General features: G+C 33.7%; 1 protein-coding gene across 1 annotated transcript in view; it reads right to left on the bottom strand.

The window, feature by feature from the left end:
- Positions 1 to 7364: 7364 nt before the first annotated feature.
- The window catches only part of LOC101883528 (peptidase inhibitor 16), a 24789-nt gene continuing 22133 nt past the window's right edge, over positions 7365 to 10020 (bottom strand). The window contains exon 6 of the mRNA XM_005162416.5: positions 7365 to 10020. This exon is cut by the window's right edge and continues 1528 nt beyond it. The gene's annotated coding sequence lies outside the window, so the exon portion shown is untranslated.

The following is a 10020-nucleotide window of genomic DNA, read 5'->3' as shown; positions in this document are numbered from 1 at the left end:
CATAATTATTACCCCTTATGTGAATTTGTTTAATATTTCCCAAATATCTTTTGCAGAGCTAGGAATGTTTCACAGTATTTCTGATAATATTTTTTCTTCTTATTTGTTTTATTTTGGCTAGAACAACAGCAGTTTTTAATGTTTTTGAAACCATTTTAAGGTCAATAATATTAGCTCCCTTAGGCAATATTTTTTCAATTGTATACAGAGCAAACCACTGTTATACAATGACTTGCCTAATTACCCTAATAAACATAGTTGTTAGAGCCATATCTATTATGCAAGTTGTAAAATATTATGTATAGTTATTGTTATTTGTTTATTGCATTTATGTTGTCTACAATCAAAATAATGTTTAAATTATTACTGCATGCTTTAATTATGCCTTTGCTTATTGATGACTGATCACGTCATATCCTTGTGGTAAAGAGAGGAAGAGACGGAGTGATACAGTTTTTGATCGTCGTTCCATATTGTATCGTTATATAAAGAAAAGGATTGTTCCTGCTTTGAAGAACAAATAAACACAAGAAAAGAATATAACGACTTGGATGAGTTTGTCGCGTCAGACTGGTTACTTTAAAAGATCATATTTCCAGCTTGGATAATGGAGTGCCATTATAATAGTTCAGACTTTAAATGTCACTTTAGGCTGAATACTAGTATCTTAAAAAATATCTAGTCAAATATTATGTGCTGTCATGATGGCGAAGATAAATGAAATCAGTTATTAGAAATGAGTTCTTAAAACTATCAGGCTTTGAAATGTCGTGACAAAAAAATTTCTTTCTTTAAATAGAAATTGAGAGAAAAAATGCCTTTTGTTAGGAAATGGTGTCACACATTGAACAAATAGGGCTCTTTTTTGACAATCAAGGTGCAAAGTCTAAAGCGCAGGGCGCAATGCATTAAGGGGGTGTCCAAATCCACTTTTGCTATTTTAAGGATGGAAAAATAGGTTCTGTGCCGCAGCGCATTGTCTAACAGAGTTGAGCTTATTCTCTTAATGCAGGGGTGTCCACACTCAGTCCTGGAGGGCCAGAGTTTAGAGTTTAGCTCCAACCCTAATAAAACACGCCTGAACAAGCTAATCAAGCTTTTATTAGGTCTACTAGAGTTGGAGCCCTCCAGGACCGACTTTGGACACCCCTGTCTTAATGAGCAATGGGTGTGTTTTAAGAATAAACTAATCAGAGTCTCATCTCCCATTCCCTTTAAAAGTCAGTTGGTCGTGCCATAGCGCATTTGCTATTTACATGGCAGACTTTGTAAGTGGAAAAACTGAATGCTTCACTAGCGAGAAAACAGTTAAACAGAGCATCTGCAGCACGAGGATAAAGAATGAGCCTCCTCCAATCAGCCTTTACTTTGTACTTTTACTTTTTACTAGTTGCTTTACTTTCACGTTCTCTCTTTTGTTAAAAAGGAAACGTGTTGTACGCACAGACATCCATTAGCCTACACATAACTAATTTCGTTTGTAAAGTTCAAAGATTTGCTTTAAAACTATTTCTAAATTCAGTTCTAATTTCCAGCAAACAAATAAATGAACAATAATAATAAAGTGTGGTCAAAGTACCGTAAGACCACCAAGTGAAAGGACAAAGTAAAGGAGTTTTATCCAATTACACATGCTGCCCCATTTGGTCTAAAACCTGACAGCTGGGCAAATCTAAGCTTGTTTATAATGAAACAAGTGTAAATATGGACATAATAAATAATACTAATAATAACATAATACAAAAGCAAATATTCTTAAATAAACTAAAAAAGCCTCCTGAGATGGAGAAGGCATGAAAGTAGTGGTTTTTATATTTATGTAGAAAGTAACAATTTTAAAAAGCATTTTAATGCTTTAATTCTTTTTCATTTGTAAAGATATTTGCATATTGCTGTACATCCTGTTTGTTTTAAGTAATATGTACATTTTTGACCAAAAAGTTTTTCCAGTAGAGGATTGGCCGTGCCCAACAGAGCTTGTTTTCTCTTTAGGTTTTTTCCTTCACTTTTGTCAATTGGTGAAGTTTGTTTCTTGCCACTGTCGCCACTGGCTTGCTTGGTTTGGGACTTGGAGCTGCCCATCAGTGGATTTGCTCTTCATTGTTTGGATTTTCAGCAGTGAAAATTAAACCACACTAAACTGAACTAAACTGAACCTCAACTCTGAAAACTGGACTGAAACAGTTTTTAATTTACTAGAACAACTATGTAACTTCGTTAACCTGCTTTAACACAATTTACATTGTAAAAGAGCTAAAGAAATAAAGATGAAATGAATCAAAATGACTACATAATATTTGACCAGATATTTTTTAAGATACTAGTATTCAGCTTAAAGTGACATCCAAAAGCTTATTTAGGTTAATTAGGCAAGTTAGGCATCGTTGTATAACGATGGTTTGTTCTGTAGACAATCGGAAGAAAACTTTGCATAAGGGAGCTAATAATATTGACCTTAAATTAATTTAAAAACAATTTTAAATGACTTTAATCCTAGCCGAAATAAAACAAATAAGACTTTTTCCTGAAGAAAAAATATTATAGAAAATGCTGTGAAAATGTCCTTGCTCTGTTAAACATAATTTGACAAATATTTGAAAAACAAAGAAACCAAAAATGAACAGGAGGGCGAATAAAACTGATTAACTGTATAGCGACGTCTATCTAAATTGCTATAAGTCCTAATATTTTTATAAACCACACATACTCCTGTGATGTATGGAACAGACTCTGCGTATATGAAAACAGAGTGAGCTTTCAGTCTTTTTATCATCTGATCTGGATGTGCAGGACTCCTCCGAGATGAAGACGGCTGAGCTGCACGTCTCTTATTTGCAGGTTTGAAGAGCTTTGTGTGGGTTTTGCTCATGATGGATGTGCTGGTCTGTGCTGGACATGGTAAATCGCTTTAAACGCAGTAATCTGGCAGTTTCAGGCGAGACCTGATCATGATGAGGGTCATAAATCTGAGCGTCAGCCTGCAAACGATTGAAGTTGAACAGGCGAGTGGAAATATTAACAATACAAAAAAAAGGATGACAAAGAAGGTTTTTAGAAAAGTTGAAAGCTGTAGGTGTAAATATAATATAATATAATATTATATATATATATATATATATATATATATATATATATATATATATATATATATATATATATATAGTGTAAAATAAACCAAATGTCAATATCTAGACAAAAGAATAGATAGATAGATAGATAGATAGATAGATAGATAGATAGATAGATAGATAGATAGATAGATAGATAGATAGATAGATAGATAGATAGATAGATAGATAGATAGATAGACGGATGGATGCACGGATGGACGAACGGACGGATGGATGGTAGATGGATGAATGCATGATAGATAGATAGATAGATAGATAGATAGATAGATAGATAGATAGATAGATAGATAGATAGATAGATAGATAGATAGATAGATAGATAGATAGATAGATAGATAGATAGATAGATAGACAGACGAATGGACGGAGGATAGATAGATAGATAGATAGATAGATAGATAGATAGATAGATAGATAGATAGATAGATAGATAGATAGATAGATAGATAGATAGATAGATAGATAGATAGATAGATAGATAGATAGACGGATGGATGCACGGATGGACGAACGGACGGATGGATGGTAGATGGATGAATGCATGATAGATAGATAGATAGATAGATAGATAGATAGATAGATAGATAGATAGATAGATAGATAGATAGATAGATAGATAGATAGATAGATAGATAGATAGATAGATAGATAGATAGATAGATAGACAGACGAATGGACGGAGGATAGATAGATAGATAGATAGATAGATAGATAGATAGATAGATAGATAGATAGATAGATAGATAGATAGATAGATAGATAGATAGATGCATGGATGGATGGATGGATGGATGGATGGATGGATGATGGATGGAAAAAAATAAAATATTTAAACTTAACATTTAAATTATGTTGCCTCACAGCAAGAAGGTTTCTAGTTTGAGTCCCAGCTGGACCAAAACTAAAAAATTTGAGTGATTGAGTCATTGTTATAATACAAAACACAGCCGTCATGACTAACACTCCCCCCTGTATACCTCTATAAAGCAGAAGGCATACAATCTCTTTGTTTTGCAATTAGGCATGATTGTCTGTCCTGCGTCAGAAGTGGATGTGTGTCTGACTCACTCCATAGCTCAGGATCAGAAAGTTCAAGTGCTGTGCTGAGAATCCAGTCTGATGGATCTAATCCCTGACATTTGCTTTGCTCTGGCGCAAGTGTTAATCAGTCCTGAAGAACAGTGTTGATATTATGAGGAGATGTCGAGTGCTGGATTCTGCTTTGAGTATTTACAAGTGTTTTAATCCTATTACGCTGAATGAATAGACACAAATTGCTGCGAGGCGTCTTGATTTTGATCCCAAACACACACAGCAGCTTCAAATTAGCATTCATTCATTCATTTTCCTTCAGCTTAGTCCCTTTATTCATCAGGGATTACCACAGCAGAATGAACCGCCAACTTATCCAGCACATGTTTTACACAGCGGATGTCTTTCCAGCTGTAACCCAGTACAGGGAAACACCCATACGCTCTCAAAATTCACACTCATACACTAAAGACAATTTAGTTTCTTCATTTCACTTATAGTTTTGCAGTGATGGGTTGCAGCTGTAAGGGCATCCGCTGTGTAAAACCTGCTGGATAAGTTGGCGATTCATTCTACTGTGGTTTCCCTGATTAATAAAGGGACTAAGCCGAAAAGAAAATGCATGAAGGAATTCACCTATAGTGTCTGGGTTTGGACTAGAGGAAACCGGAGCACTCGGGGGAAACCCACACCAACACGGGGACATGCAAACTCCACCCAGAAATGCGAATTGACCCAGCCAAGGCTCGAACCAGCGACCTTCTTGCTGTGAGGCGACAGTGCTACTCCCTGAGCCACCGTGCCGCCCCAAGTTATTATTTTATTTTACCTATTTATTAGTAGTATATTATCTGTAGAATCTGGGTGTCTCCAAGTCTGATCTTGTTTGTGTATGGTTTAAGTACACACACACACACACACACACACACACACACAACACAGACTAAATTATGTTGTCATAACCCAATGTAATTTTGTCATTTAAATATTTTAATTACACTTTTAACCCAACAGTATGGTTTGTGCTTATTTGACCCAACGTTTAGATTCAACAACCCAACATATTAAACAACATTATATTATAATAAATGATTAAATATAAAAAAAATATATAGTGATATGTTGCTATTTGGCAACACGGTGGCTCAGTGGTCAGCACTGTCACCTCAAAGCTATAAGGTAGGTGGTTTGATTCCCGGCTGGGTCAGTTGGCATTTCTATGTGGCGTTTGCATGTTTTGCTTTAGGTTAATTGAATACACTAAATTGGCTGTAATGCATGAGTGGGAATGGGTGTGTATGGATGTTTCCCAGTTCTGGGAAGAGAATCCTTTGTGTAAAACATGCTGGATAAGTTGGTGGTTCATTCCACTGTGGCGACCCCTGATGAATAAGGGACCAAGCTAAAGGAAATGAATGCATGAATGTTGCAATTCTCAATTAAAGACCTAAATACCAGCCAAATACCAAACAAACACTAGTTTAAAATAACGATAAACCACCTAAGTTTAAAATATTAATAACCAAACAACCAAATAAGTTACCTTTGGTAAAATAGTTGAGCTAATAATAATAATAATCCTATAAATCCCGATACTGTTTAACAAATAGACTAAATATGTTCTACTTCCTGTTAAACTGTTGAAACAGGAAGTTGTTTTTAAATCGCCAAATGTCATTAACTAACTTCAGTCCAGCAAAATACCTTTAACAACTTATCGTGATTTGGACCGAAGTATTTCCAACAGCTTCATCATACAGCTGCAGACCTGACAGAGAGGATAAAGTGATGAAGAAGTGACATGTTTGTTTTTCTGGGTACGTCAGTTACAGTTTATTTAGTTCAATATGGCGGCAGTAACGAGGTCCCCGTTTATTTGTTTTATCTGTTCGTCAGAGGAAAACAATACACAAGTGGGTCAAATGCTGGTTTGTTTTCCAGCAGCTGGACGACATTTAAAAGTGTTTATCTACTAAAAGTGAATTTTGAGATTGATTACATTATCATTGAATGACATCAATAACTGTAGACATCACAAATGTTTAGCTACATTTAATTGATTTATTTCGTTATTAACATACTAAACAACAGCCTCTTTAAAATTCTAAAAGCACACTGAGATGTTGACACTTATTGAGTTATACCGCCATCTAGTGTTGTTTTTTTGAGTCAACATCTGAGTTATTATTTGTAAAGATGATCAATAATGTACTGTATAGCAATCAGTAATATAACACACACACACACACACATATATGTATATATATATATATATATATATATATATATATATATATATATATATATATATATATATATATATATATATATATGTAATTTGTTACATGAATTTTGAATAGCAATGCACAACAATGAAATGTCATAAATGATGGGTCATGAAAGTTTGGATAGAGATAAAGTTGGTTTTATATTCGGATATTCAGGCATTCTCCTTAATAATATAATTTCTGAAAAGTGATCTTTGAAAATCGTAAATATGGAAATAATATTAGCAGCAAATGACTATCAAAGGACAACATTGTTCACAGTGAATTAGATCGTGTTAATATTGTTTAGAAGTCATACCTGCGTGCTAATTTCGATCGAATATTAACATGGTAAACAGTATAGAGACTACTAAATGAACGAATGTGTGAATATAAAACCAAAGTTTCCTCTATGAAGTTTGGTACTACACCCAAACAAAATCTGACAATTTTTTTGAGACATCAACTTTATGTAGGAGACCAAACTTTAAAAGATACTTCATCCAATAACTGAACTTTTTTTTTATTATTTCTTTATTATTATTATATATATAGGCCTATATATTTTTTTTTTTACCATTTTTGGGTGAACTATCCCAATAAATTTATGCTCCAAAGTATTTAACAATTTCAGTCGAAATGTCATATTGTGTTTTTCAAAATAGCACAGTGGATTTAAATGTGACAAATTACAGCCCATATAAACGTATGTTTATCGGGATTGTTAGGTGCTGGAAAAGCTTAAAAATGCACCTTGAAAGTGCTTGAAAAGTGCTGGAATTTGAAGTTGGAAAAGGTGTAAGAACCCTGAAAGTGTTGACATGACTACACAGTATTTATTACAGATAAAATAAGAACAATGTTGAACCGTACATTTAATAAATTGACCATATAGCTTATTTTAAATTCATAAAACAACAAACTAAACAGTATAAAAGGGCAATATTGTTTAATTCCAGTTTTTACCATCACATTTGTTTACCAAAATATAAATGACATTCAGCATACATATGAATACCTGTACTTAAAATACATTTTGAATTCGCTATAACATGTTTTACATAGAGTTGAAGTCAGAATTATTAGCCCCTTTATTTATTTTCCCCATTTCCCCGGAGAGAAGATTTTTTTCAACACATTTCTAATCATAATAGTTTTAATGGCTCATTTCTAATAACTGGTTACTTTTATCTTTGTCATGATGACAGTAAACAATATTTGACTAGATATTTTTCAAGACACTTCTATACAGCTTAAAGTGACATTTAAAGGCTTAACTAGGTTATTCAGGTTAACTAGGTGGCTTAGGGTAATTTGGCAAGTTATTGTATAACGATGGTTTGTTCTGTAGACTATCTGTAAAATACAGTTTAAAGGGCTAATAATTTTTACCTTAAAATGGTGTTTAAAATATTAAAATCTGCTTTTATTCTTGCCGAAATAAAACAAATAAGACTTTCTCCAGAACAAAAAATATTATCAGACATACTGTGAAAATTTCCTTGCTCTGTTAAACATCATTTGGGAAATATTTTAAAAAGAAAAAAAAAATCAAAGGGGGGCTAATAATTTTGACTTCAGCTGTACATAAATGTAACATTATGTTTTTATAGGTTCTGATTGTGCGCTATTTAAATATATGCTGTACTGAAAATGTATAAAAAGCATGATTGTCATGCAAACACATTACACCTGCTGCATCAAAAACAGAAATCATGCAGCAAAATAATCATATTTACAGTAAACACGAGAAGACATTGAGATGAATAAGTGATATAAAACCGAACACATGCATGATTTTTTTTTTACATTTAAAAAAGCTATATACACTGCCTGACAAATATCTTAACGCCTATCCAAGTTTTAAAAACAACAAATAATAACTGCACTTCTAGTTGATAGTTGATTTGGTATCAGAAGTGGCTTATATGAAAGGCAAAGGCCTCCAGATTACGCTTATTTTACCAAAATAAAATATGATCATGCCTTGATTTTTAATTATTTCAATAGGACAGTAAAGTCTGACTTTGCTTAGACTAAAGTCTTGTCACTTAACAGAAATAATGTCCAGTACAGAATATAAAGTCATGCTGCAGTGAAGAAAGAGTTAACATTGTGTATGACTCCATCATGAGCTTGGAGGACTGCATCCATACATCTCTGCAACGACTCTAATAACTTATTAATAAAGTCATCTGGAATGACAAAGAAAGCATTTACAGGACTCCCAGAGTTCATCAAGAGTCTTTGGATTCATCTTCAATGCCTCCTCCTTCATCTTACCCCAGACATGCTCAATAATGTTCATATCTGGTCGCTGGGCTGGCCAATTCTGGAGCTCCCTGACCTTCTTTCCTTTCAAGAACTTTGCTGTGGAGGCTGAAGTGTGTGAAGGAGCGCTATCCTGCTGTGAATTTGCCCTCTCCTGTGGTTTGTAATGTAATGGGCAGCACAAATGTCTTGATATCTCAGGCTGTTGATGTTGCCATTCACTCTGCAGATCTCTCGCATGCACCCATACTGAATGTTACCCCAAACCATGATTCTTATCTTCACCAAACTTGACTGATTTCTGTGAGAATCTTGGGTCCATGCTGGTTCCAGTAGGTCTTCTGCTGTATTTGTGAGGATTGGGATGCAGCTCAACAGATGATTCATCAGAAAAATCTGTCACTTTTCCAAATGATCTACTAGAAGTCAAGCTATTATTTGTTGCTCTTACAACTGAGATTAACGACAAGACTTTTGTCAGGTAGGGTAAATGCTGCAATAGAACAATATTTCAGCTTCATTTTCTGTTTTTCCCTCTCTGTCTTGTTTACAGTGGATAATAATGCCACTGCAGTCCTAATTCAAGTCTGTTTATAATGAGTCAAGAGTTTCATTACATTTACACATTGAAAAGTCTGTCGTACATCACTAGGAGACAAACAAATCTCACTTATGTCAACCAAGAGGATTATTGCTCGATATTCAACCTTGTCAAAGAGTATTTACATTTATTAGTCCTAATACTGAACAATTCTTCATTAAGACTCTTAAAATGCCAACTAGAGTTTTAGAGCTTAATGCAGAATCACATTTTAAAGCTTTAGAAATGCTCCAGACAGGAAAAATGTGAACTGTTTTTATCTTAATTGTGTGTTTCCTGATTGATGTAGTAATGATCAGACTCTTTATCTTTTTGTTTCAGTAAATTATGTAGAATGCCTATAAACTATAATGAAACTGTAATCAAGTTACATAAATCCAAAATCAAACAAAAAATGCTTCAGGGGTAAATATGATAAGTGATATAGATAATGAAATCATAAGTCCAAGGGACTCGAAAAGTAAGTGTAAAAAATCATTATTATTATTTTTTTCACTTTTTGGATACCGTGGGATTATGATTTTGTTCTATGAAGTTACTTTTTCTCATATTTGTGCATAAAGTATATAGTAAGGGCAGTTATATTAAACTGAGGAGACATTGCCAAACATATTTTTATCTTCTGCATTTATGTCTTTTGTCCAGTATAAATATGCAAACATTATAAAATCAAGATATATTTGAGAAGCAAAGTTGCTTTCGACATGTTTAATAATTT

Source organism: Danio rerio, chromosome 23, assembly GCF_049306965.1.
Source record: "Danio rerio strain Tuebingen ecotype United States chromosome 23, GRCz12tu, whole genome shotgun sequence".
Taxonomy (NCBI): Eukaryota; Metazoa; Chordata; class Actinopteri; order Cypriniformes; family Danionidae; genus Danio; species Danio rerio.
This window is presented reverse-complemented; position numbering and strand designations above follow the sequence as displayed.